Below are 11,472 nucleotides of genomic sequence, written 5' to 3' on the forward strand. Positions count from 1 at the left end.
GTACGATTTGTCTAAACCCATGTGATGGGTAGGTTTAGGTGCGGGGTGAAGGGTAGGTCATTCGTATGAATTCATACGAATTGGCCAATTCGTAAAATATGTACGATTTAGCAAAATCGTACTAATTCGTGCGAGTGAGGTCGTATGAATTGTTACAAATTAGCCACTTTTTAATCATTCGTCGAATTCGTAAGACTTGGTCGTGAGATCGGGTTGGTTGTACACATGACAATTAAAAAGCTACCCAGCTGCTAGCTATCTTACATGTTGTAGATACAGCTGTGGAATACACTCCGCCTATCGGCAATTGTAACACTTGCCGTAAAGCAAGTCAAGTTTGTAGGTTTCTTGTGTCTCATTCGGACTACAGAAACGTGACCCGATCTGGCAATCTTACATAGCGGTGGCCGATTTGTGGTCCTTTATCTGTCCTTTATCACTAAAATCATTATAACACACACACACACACACACACACACACACACACACACACACACACACACACACACACACACACACACACATATATATATATATATAGTTTTAAGTCTGGTTTTCTATTGAGTATTTTAAAGGTTGATGGACTAGCCCTCCGATTTACTCAGAAAAGGGCAAGAGGAAAGACTTTTTTCTGGTAATCAACATTATGCCCAAATGCTGGCGATTGATCTTAACTTGTACTGAACCCGGAGTATTCCTACCAGACCACCAGACTTTCAGCTCTGCATCTTGTGAAGGACTGTTAAAATCTTAATATCCAATTTATGCATCTTTCAAGAGTGGTTGCTAAGGGAACAAAATGTATTGATTTCTCAAAATAGCTACTCACAAGAGCAATACAGAACAGGAGTGTGTGTGTGTGAGTGTGTGAGCATGTGAGGAAAATACTGTAGCTTAAGATATTCAGTCAAATCAAGAAAACACAATTAAGCGCAATTACTAATGCCAGCATTATCTTCCTTCCTTCCTTCCTTCCTTGCTTGCTTCCTTCCTTCCTTCTTTCCTTCCTTCCCTCCTTCCTTCCTTCCTTTTCCTCCATTCCGTCCTTCCTTCATTCATTCCTTCCTTCATTCCTTCTTTGCTTCCTTCCTTTCTTCCCTCCTTTCTTTCTTCCTTACTTCCTTGCTTCCTTCCTTGCTTCCTTCCTTCCTTCTTTTTCCTCCATTCCATCCTTGCTTTCTTCTTTCATTCTTTCTTTGCTTCCTTCCTTTCTTCCCTCCTTACTTTCTTCCTTGCTTCCTTCCTCCTCCTCCATTCCACCCTTCCACCCTTCCTTCCTTCCTTCCTTCCCTCCTTCCTTCCTTCCTTCCTTCCTTTTCCTCCATTCCGTCCTTCCTTCATTCATTCCTTCCTTCATTCCTTCTTTGCTTCCTTCCTTTCTTCCCTCCTTACTTTCTTCCTTACTTCCTTCCTTCCTTCCTTCCTTCCTTGCTTCCTTCCTTCCTTCTTTTTCCTCCATTCCATCCTTGCTTTCTTCTTTCATTCTTTCTTTGCTTCCTTCCTTTCTTCCCTCCTTACTTTCTTCCTTGCTTCCTTCCTCCTCCTCCATTCCACCCTTCCTCCCTTCCTTCCTTCCTCCCTCCCTTCCTTCCTCCCTTCCTTCCTTCCTTCCTTCCTTCCTTCCTTCCTTCCTCCCTCCCTTCCTTCCTTCCTCCCTTCCTTCCTTCCTTCCTTCCTTCCTTCCTTCCTTCCTTCCTTCCTCCCTCCTTCCCTTCATTCCTTCCTTCCTTCCTTCCTTCCTTCCTTCATATACACTTTTATAGCACGGTTAGCTATCTATATTAACACATTATTTAATATATTATATAAAAAATACATTAAAATAAAGCAAACATAATAGAAGTATACAGTCATCATTTTTTAATTATTAAGAACTCCTTTAGTTGCCGCAAGACCAATAAAAAACAAATCCTCTTTGTAGTGCCTGCAGCAGTGATTTCTTTTTCCACAGAAAATAAAACATTGTGCTCAACAGGAAGCAAACATTTGAGCATTTGAGCAGAGAGTGTGCCTCTGGCCCGTATTAGGTCAATATCCTCCTATGAAAATGGCAACAAGGTTTTAACCTTTAGCTCTTCTGTGTTTTGCTGGAGGATATTGAATTAGAGAAGTCAGATGGACATGGTCGAGCAGAAACTCTGCATTTCCTGTCTGTTTGAGTGGCACCACACTGCCAGAAAACTGTCATCCGGGCACATATCACACTGGGAAAAATCTTCCCACTATATACACAACACCATCAGGGTTTGTCCGAGGAATCAAAACAGGCTCAAACAACACATTATATGAACACAAGTATTACATAACATCAGATGGCCTCTAAACCACCTGCTTTTTTTTTTTTTTTTTTTTCGTTTTTTTTTTTTTTTTCACATGAGTCGCCGGTAATAAGTTTCTATCACATGGTCTCCATAACGTGTTTATCTCTGAGCACCAGCCATGAAGTCTGGATTAATCTGTCCTGCTTTCCATGGAAACGGGAGTGAGAAAAAAATAAATGGGAATGGAGGATATGAATCTGTGCATGTGTGACTGAGCGAGTAAGTGTTGGTCTGTGTAAAGAAGGGTCATATGTGTTTTGAATCTCTTATTCACCAAAATGGATGACACTTAAATACCATTAAGCACCCCCCCCCACCACCCACCACGCCCTTGACACGCTCACAAGGAACTCTGCAGGTCAGTCAAACCATACTATGTGTGAGAGCAATCCAATCTCAGCCTTGCATTCACATGCTGATCTTCTCTTGCGTGCAGGATTACGGGAACATTTTTTTTTAAGTGACGTGTCAAATCTGCCATTTCCAGAAAGCTTGAAGAAGGAGAAAGGCCACGTCAGCAGGGCACCTGCGTAGAAAGAGACGTGTGCTTTTCACAAGGACCACTGATTGAAACACAATAGTCGGCGGGAGGTCACAAACACACACACACACACACACACACACACACACACACACACACACACACACACACACACACACACACACACACACACACACACAGACAGACACAGGGACAAAGGATGCAGGTTTATCTGAAGTGTCCTTCAGATACAAGGATTGAGTGAATGACACACAGACAGGTGTGTGTGCATGTGTCTTTGACTTCTCCCAGTCTATTGTGTCCTTCAATAGTCATCAGTAAAACAGCCCATTCTCACTCCCAAGGCGTCACCTAACTGACGCCGTGGGAAGCATTTGGACATGCTTCAATATCTGACGCTTTAGGCGCCCTTTAGCGTCAGTTAGATGACGCCCTAGGATCGCGTGTACCCTACCCCCACCCCACACCTAAACCTAACCGCGTCCTCTAACTGACGCTTTCCTTTAGCGTCAGTTAGGTGACGCCGTAGGATCGCGTCATGTAAGTGACGCTAAAGGGCGCCTAAAACGTCAAATATTGAAGCATGGTCAAAGGTGACGCCTTGGGGTGAGAATGCGTTGCAGTAAAAATGTATGTGTGTGTGATCTCAGGCAGATCGAACAAACTGAAGCAACCATATACTACGAAACTGTGTTTTTTTGCATTATAACATAAAAATGGATTAATTTAACTGATTCATACTTCTGGACTACTGGTCACACTTTTGATTAGGGTTATTAACTAACTATTAACTATGACTTTTGCCTCAATAAAGGGTTAGTTCACCCAAAAATGAAAATTAAGTCATTAATTACTCACCCCCATGCTGTACCAACCACGTAAGAGCTTCGTTCATCTTCAGAACACAAATGAAGATATTTTTGATGAAATTTGAGAGCTGAGAACTACGTTATTTTTCTACTACTTCTTGTTCAGTTCTCACGCATGCGTCGTGGAAATCTCTTGCACTCTCGTCTCAGGCCCAGAAGGAAGAAAAGGATTTGTCGATTAAAGTCGTTATTTTGGTTTGTTTTTTTCCGCACAAAAAGTATTCTCGACGAATGCCATTGTAGTCACATGGAATATTTAAACATTTTCTTCAATGACTTTCTGGGCCGTCAAGTTTCAATCCCTTGGGTGCCTATGTGGTTGTGATACAGCTCTCAAATTTGATCAAAAATATCTTCATTTGTGTTCCGAAGATGAAGGAAGCGGGGTTGGTACAGCATTTTTGGGTAAACTATCCCTTTAACTCCTAATTACTGATTATTAATAGTTAGTGAGGTAGTTAAATTTAGTTATTGGGTAGGACTAAGGGTATATGGTCATCCAGAATAAGGCATTAATATGTGCTTTATAAGTAATAGCCAATACATAGTTCCCACAGGCAAATTAATGTCACGTGACCTCCCCGGAGACGCCTTCTTTGAGGGCATAAGCTGCTGTGTTTACAAAGTTTTACCAGAGAATGTCATTTTACAAACAAATATTTATTTCTGTTTATAATGTTACGCAAATCATGAAGAGAAAAAGTTAAATAGATTATAAAGAGACTATTAAAACAAGACAGAGAGGTACAATGCAGAAATTTCATTCATAAATGGTGTGGATCCGTATAACGAAGGAAGCACTGAGCACTGATTATGCAGCTTTGCCTCAGATACAGTAATTTCATGTGTACCTTTATCTGGTACAAATCTCAAACAGATTGCCGAGGGTTGGGTTGGTGACGTTTGCTCAAGTGTAATCAATGATAAAGTAACTAGTCATCATAGTGGAGGTATAGCATGATGCTAGACTATCTGTTTATTAAAAAGCCATAGCCTGCACAACTTAATTCCTATCGCTATCCTATTCTTAAAACAGTCAGCGGTGCTTTCTGTAATACTTATTTGTACCCTGAAGAATAGGGGTGGAATGGTACATGGTTCGATGCATGAATATAAAAATAAATAACTTGCGTGCAAATTAATTAATGTAATGCGGAGCTACTTTATACGCGGGTTCTTTAGGGACATAATCTGAGATTGCAATGCTGGAATGTGTGTGTGTGTGAGAAAGTGAGTGAGAGAGAGTGTCGCGGGCGCAATCGAACAGTGAAAACAATGTTGTTTTGTATGTTTTTAATACCTCGTCATTTTGTTCATTAAGGACATTATTCAAACAAAAGTGTTAACTTATATTTGTGTACACTCGAGTAGCAATAAAACACAACATTGTGCTTTTGTCAAACAAATTCTTGCGTGCTTTGAGTGAGTTTCTTTCCTGTTTATCCTCTCCAGCCATAACCTCCGTCGTTGTTCTGACAAAAGCTTAGTCTTCTCACATGCATGGAGTCTAATGACGGGTATACTGTAAAATCCTAATTTAACTGAACCTCCGGCACGATTTGAACATCCATTGACCCAGCAGGAGATGACCATTTTTACTTTTTAGCACAAAACTCATTTCACTTCGTTTAACTCGTATTGCTTTCTTCTAATGTTCTGCCCACAGCAATGGCGCCGGGTCGGCAAATGACCGTATGTTGTGATGTCATGTGGGAACTAACTATGTATATCCTAGTCATATGCATGCTAAAACACTACTGGTTAATTGTGAGAATTGGACCCTAAGTGTTAACAATTTTATTATTGTATAATATCTTTATGCAAGAAATGCCAATTTCAGGGGTAATGGGTTTTCGATAGGAGTTCTCACACAAGTGGGTGACGCTAGAATACTCAAAGCGCAACCAAGAGTCACCAAGAAATCAAAATTAAAATGCTGGGTTGTTTTAACCCAATTTTGGGTCAAACATGGACAAACTCAAACATTGGTTTAAAAATGTAATTTAAAAATGTAACCCAATTGCTGGGTTTGTCCGTATTTGACCCAAAATTGGGTTAAAACAAAACAGCATTTTTTAAAGTGTAACCTGTCCCTCACATGAGATCACATCAACACCAAATGCCAACAATCCAATAAATCCCCTGGTATTTACATAAAATGAAATCCTGCATTTTTAGTTAAAAAATTAGTTTATATGGGGGAAAAAAACAATCATAACTTCTGTTTTAAGTAACTTTGCAAGTATGCAACTTTTTCTACTAACCCGAACCCTAAGCTACTAAAACCCTGAGAGTAAATTGATTGGTAGTTGCAAATTATTGTACTAACTCATGTAGAGTTAGTAGAATGTCTAAAGTAGACTATTGAAATAAATTGTTGCCTTTTTTTATTTTTTTTTTTTACTTTTGTAGAATCAATGGGCTTTATGCACAGCTGCACTACTTCCTGAACTTCAGCCAGCTCCTTGTTTCCTGTCTGCCATTATTGGCCAAATTGATTAATTCAGGTGTGTCTGATTATTGTTGCCGTGACTACTGAGGTCAAGCACACCTGAATTAATCAATTTGGCCAATAATGGCAGATAGGAAACAAGGAGCTGGCTGAAGTTCAGGAAGTAGTGCAGCTGGGCATAAAGCCCATTCAAAGCCAGTCACAATAAAACTCCCCTTCAAAGTCCAATCAGAATCTGTCCGACTGACTCTCAAACATAATACACTTACACGTGACCGCTATTGTCTTTCCAGATAAATGAAGGAGTGAGCGAGTGGTGTGAGTAAAATGTGACATTGCTCTCCCCTAGCGCACTCTGCCTGCTGGGCTCTCAAAACAGTCATCCAATTAAGGTCTAGTGTGTGTGTGTGTGACTTAATGGTGGATGCTGAGAGCGTGTGTCACAGAGCGAGAGTGAGAAATGGTTGAATTCACTTGTCTTTTTTTGGGTCCCTGCCATTTTCAGTGTTGGGTCAAAGACAGAAAAATGATGATAAAAGAAAGAGAGAGCGAGAAATGAAAGAACAGAGGTCGTACAAATGAAGGCGATATCTGTGGTAAATGTGCACAGATGAAAGGGGAGAGTCAGAGACCGTCAAAATGAATGAGCACATGAAGGTGAAGTGATCAAGCCCTCCTATCGCCTCTCTTTTTCCTCTTTCTTCTTCTCTTCTTGGCTCCTTATCTCATATCCTCTCCTCTCATCCTTTTGCCTGGTCTCCTTGTCTCATCAGTTTTCTTAATTTGACCTCTCTGCATCTCTCCTACCCACAATTTTTCTCCTCTCCTCCATCACTATCTCCTCTCCTTGCTCCTTTCATCATCTCCTCATTTATCTCTTCTTTTTGTCTTTTCCCCCTCATTTCTCCTTCCCTTTCTCCTCATTGCTCCCCTCCTTATCCCATTTTCTCTCCTCATCTCTTCTCTTCATTTCTTTTCACCTCATCATTTCTTATTCTTATGTATCTTGTCTGTCTCTCACATTTTCTTGTATCTCCTCTCTTGAGTGGGAGTCTCCTCATGATTTCTCTTCTTTCTCTTCATCTCTCCCCATCGTGTCTTGGCTTTTTGTCTCAACTTTATCTCCTCTCTTAATTTATTCTCTCCTTTCTTCCATCATCTCTCCAGTTCTCATCTTGCTTCTCATAATGTCTCCTCTCCTCCATCTCTTCTCCCTTCTCTTCTCCTTTTCCCCTCGTCTCACTTTCTTGTCTCTCCTCCTCATTGCTCCTTTCATCATCTCTCATCAATCCTCTTCTCTTTAGTCTTTTCTCTCCTCTTCTCTTCATCTATCCTCAGGTCTCCTTTCCCTATCTCTTCATCTCCTTTCTCCTTGTCTTTCATCCTTGTCTCTCTACTCCTGCCTTCTCCTCACCTCTACTTTCCTCTCCACTCCTTTCTTTTTTTCTTCTCATCTACCCTCACCTCTTCTTTCCACTCATTTCCTCTTCTCTTTCCTGCCCCTTCTCTCACCATCTCTCTCCGCTGTCTTCTTTAGGTCTCTTCTCTCCTCAACATCTCTGTTTTCTCATTGTCTCTTTTCTATATTCTCCTCTCCCTGTCTCATTTTCATCTTTCTCCTCATCATTTCTCATCTCCCCCTTGTCTTTCTTCTCTGTTTTCCTCTCCTTGTCTCATTATTATCTTATATCTCCTCTCATAATTGACACAATGCTGTTCTTGTTTCTCATCTTTTCTCATTTCCTTCTCTCACCTCATCTTCTTGTTTCTCCTCTCCTCATCTCTCCTCTCCTTGTCATTTCTCATCTCCTCCATTTCTGTCTCCTCTCTTCTCCTCTCATTAATCTCTTATCATTTATCCTCTTCTCTCTTTGTAATTAGTCTTCTCTTCTCTGTATCTATCCTCTTATCTTCCGCCACCCCTCTTTTCTCATTGTCTTATGCCCTTGTCTCTCTTATCCTCATCTATTCTCTCCTCAACATTTTTTTTTTTTTCTTCAGTTTCGCCTCTCTTTTACTTTCCTCAACTTATTTGTTTTGGCATTGTCAAACAGGTGTTGAGTGGAAACATGGGAGGAAAGAAGAAAAGAGGATAAGTAGAGTGGATAAAATATGTGATAAATTATAAGGAAGGGAGGAATGAGGAGAGGAACCGAGTAGAATAGGACAGAGAATTTTGTAGTTAACCACAAGACCAAATGAAAGATTTAGAAAATGTCTTTTTCCAAATGTCAAACGTTGCTTTCCCTCTTTTTATTTTTTTCCTCTCAGTATGACTAATGAGGCTTAACGAAAGCAAAACTTCGCCACAAATGACACGTCCTTGCTGTGATTATAATGGCGGTTCCAAATCAAACAAAGCAAAAAGTGTGCAGATAGTATTTGCAGTCTGACTGATTCAGCCTTCAAATGTCTGCCTAAAGATAAAGAATGACATCTATCTCTGCACCGCTGCATCTGACTGAGAGAGACGGAAACAAACACATACAGTCGTGCTCAAAAGTTTACTTACACCTTGCAGAATCGGCAAAATGTTAATTATTTTAACAAAGTAAGAGAGATCATACAAAATGCATCTTGTCTTATTTTTGCACTGTCCTAAATAAGTTATTTTACATAAAAGATGATTACATAGTTCCCAAAATGAATTTATAAAAATGACCTTGTAAAAAAGCTTACATATTTGATTCTTAATACTGTCCTGGATGATCCACTACTGTTTTTTTGTTTTGTGATGGTTGTTCATGAGTCTCTTGTTTGTCCTGAACAGTTAAACTGCCCATTTGGTTCAAACATTCACTGATGCTCCAGAAGGACATGATTAAGAGTCGAGGGTTGAAAAACTTTGACAGGATGAAGATGTCAAAAATGTTCTTATTTTGTTCAAATATCTAGTACTGCCCTTCGGAAGCAACAGAAGACTCGTAAATGTTTCCCAGAAGACACATTAAGTACAATTTACCTTGATCTTCAAATTCAAGAAGTTTTCTCCTGGTCATCCTGGTAAAAGCACATAGTATTAAGAATCAAGAGTATGTAAACTGTTGAACAGGGTGATTTTTATAAATTCAGATTTTTTCGTCTTGTGGACTATATGTAAACATGTAAAATTTCTTATTCAGGACATTGCTAAATAAAAGACAAGACGCATTTTGTATGATCCCTCTTATTTTGTCAGATTCTGCAAATAAACATTTGAGCATGACACACACAACTCTTTTACTGGTATTTCTCATCATAAAACATATTAAGTAACAAATAAACCCTGAAAACAACATTATGGCACACATTATCGTCTCTTTCAGAAGAAGTATATCTAACTAAAGAGAAAGGATGCTAAGGTTCAAGCAGCTTCACACTCGCTTTTCTTCACACGTACCGAAACGGCAACAGTGTCAAAACCTCTGCTGCATTTGAGGTACGGGAAGAAAACTCAATTAATTTTTCATGAAAGAAGAGGGTGGAAAGAGAGATAGATGAGAGAGGTTGTAAAAGTAGCTCTTCTAGGAGATGTGTGCAGATGCTTTGACTACTTTCAGCTTTTTAGAGATCAAGAATGAGTCCAATACTACAGAAAGGAGGTGAAGAAAGATACATTTTAAATAAAGGAAAAAAAAAATTTGATCAGACATCATACATCGGACACCTCTGTGCTGAGTGAAATCACAGTAACACAAACAGGAATATGTTTTGAAATTGTGATTACTAAATCATAACAAACTCTCTCTTTTCCTCTGCTACAGCCTGAGCTCAGTTAGTCTCTCTCTAACAGTTGTTAACCAGAGAGGAGTGATTATCTAATCAGTGCAATTAGTGGCTAATTCAAGTTGGAAGATTTGCACAAGTTGTTTATTGCAGTGGCTTAACTGAACTTGGGATGCTTTCTCAAAGAAACAAATCACACATTCATATTGTCTGATCAATTAAGGACAACGGGAAGATATTGTTTTGAACTTTTTTCTTCTAAAGTGTAGGAAACTCAGAAGCGAAGACCAGGAGACTTGGTTGTATCTTTCAGCAAGATACTTTATTGAGAACACAAGCTGTTGGTAGCTGCAGACCTTGTCAAGACTGCTTCATCCAAAAATCATATGAGGGACTAAACTAAAATACAGACTGTGCATATACCTTACAAGGGAGAGGGGTTACATAGAGGTGGAGACACTCTGAAACAAAGCATGTAAATGAAGTATACAAGTTTAGAAACCTGCCCTAGACTGAGAGAGCTCCTCATTAGGCTCAATCATTCCTCAGTAGGCTTCAACTGGTACAAAACTTAGCAGCATGTCTCCTTTGTGATGCCTTGAAACGCTCACATATCACCCCAGTCCTCCGTTCGCTCCTCTGGCCTCCGGTGCGGTTTAGGGTGGAGTATATATGGAGTATCCTGCTGTTCGTTGTTCGCCAAGGCCATCAATGGTATGGCCCCGGCTTACCTCGCAGAACTATTAATGGTCTATCAACCAGTCAGAACCCTGCGCTTCTCTGAATACACCTCTTTGGTGATTCCTAAGTGCAAATATAAAAAGTTTGGAGGTTGGTCATTTGCTGTCCAAGGCCGTGGAACACACTTCAATCTCACCTACAAAGTATTACTACGTTGAGTACTTTTTAATCACAGTTGAAAACACATCTATTTAGACAAGCTTTTAAAATGTAGCTTCCGTCTCGATTCAATTGCTTTTTATGTACACTTATATTTTTTATATATTGGTGTCTATTGATGTTTTATTGGAAAGCACCTTATGCATCCTTTGGGCTGTTGTAATGCGCTCTGTCCCTATTCAGTCCCTGAATATCTCTAAAAAGTTGTCTTTATTAACTTTAACTTATGGAACCTTATTGTAAATTGTTACCAAATTCTGTAGGTTATTTTTTTTTTCATATTGTTTTGTTCATATTATTTTCCTTTTACTTCTCTTTCCTTGTACTTTACTAGTTTTTTTTTTACTATATTCGCTGCTGTGTAAACATAACCGGCATCACACTCAATCAGCCTTTCCAGAAAAAAACGATGACCTTAGCTTATAGGTCAGTTTGACTGGTCAAAGTGCTACCCTTTTTTATTTGGGGTCTCGTCTCTCGTGCAGCTCATATTTGACAGAATTCCTGTGCTTTATCAGCAGGCAGCAAATGCTCAGCAATCCATGTTTTCCTTATCTGTGTTTATAGAGGACTCTTGTATCGACACAAACATGCACAAAGTGGTCCTCACATGTGCAACTTGCAGGATCTTTCACATTTGTGTGGCCAAAGGAGCCGGAAGTCACTTGAGGCAACAATAAGCGACTGTTTAATACAAAGTTGAATAGCTTTAAAATGTACTTA

Source organism: Pimephales promelas, chromosome 24 (assembly GCF_988280905.1).
Source record: "Pimephales promelas chromosome 24, fPimPro1.hap1.1, whole genome shotgun sequence".
NCBI lineage: Eukaryota > Metazoa > Chordata > Actinopteri > Cypriniformes > Leuciscidae > Pimephales > Pimephales promelas.